Here is a 574-nt window from a genome sequence, read left to right on the forward strand (position 1 = left end):
CAGAAATATAGTGATCTCTCCTTTACTCTTCTGGGGCAGGGAATTTCACATTGTTCCGACTAAAGATAATTCTGATCTCAATCCGGAGTGATATTCTCCCTCTTATTCTAAAATTATGCCTCTTGGTTCCAGAATCCCCGTCCAGGAGGAAGTATTGTGTAGAGAAAGAAATAGGTACTTAGGAAAAGAAAACAAAAGTGTTAGACATGATGTGAAGTTGTTTTAGTGAGTGCTGCGAAGGCTGGCAAGTCCTCTCACTGAGGGGGAGCTGCTGCTTTTCCTCCAGCTTGTGCCTGACTTCACAGGAAGCACACAGCAGACCTCGGACAGAAACGTGAGCACCGGACAAGACCGTGTATAGAAACAGCAAGCAACCTAAGGTCACGGTCATGCCAGTCTCCCAGTCCGTTTGTACACTCTAATGTGGGAAATAAGCTGAACACAGCATAGCAGACTGAAAGTAGCACAGGTAACTCCCAGCCTCAGCTGGAAGGAGTGTGTGGGGCCTTGGGCAGTGAGGGGCATAAAAGGACAGGCATTCCATCTTCCGAGAGTTCAATAAAGACATGACAGA

The sequence above is a fragment of the Chiloscyllium punctatum genome, chromosome 8 (genome assembly GCF_047496795.1).
Source record: "Chiloscyllium punctatum isolate Juve2018m chromosome 8, sChiPun1.3, whole genome shotgun sequence".
Taxonomy (NCBI): domain Eukaryota; kingdom Metazoa; phylum Chordata; class Chondrichthyes; order Orectolobiformes; family Hemiscylliidae; genus Chiloscyllium; species Chiloscyllium punctatum.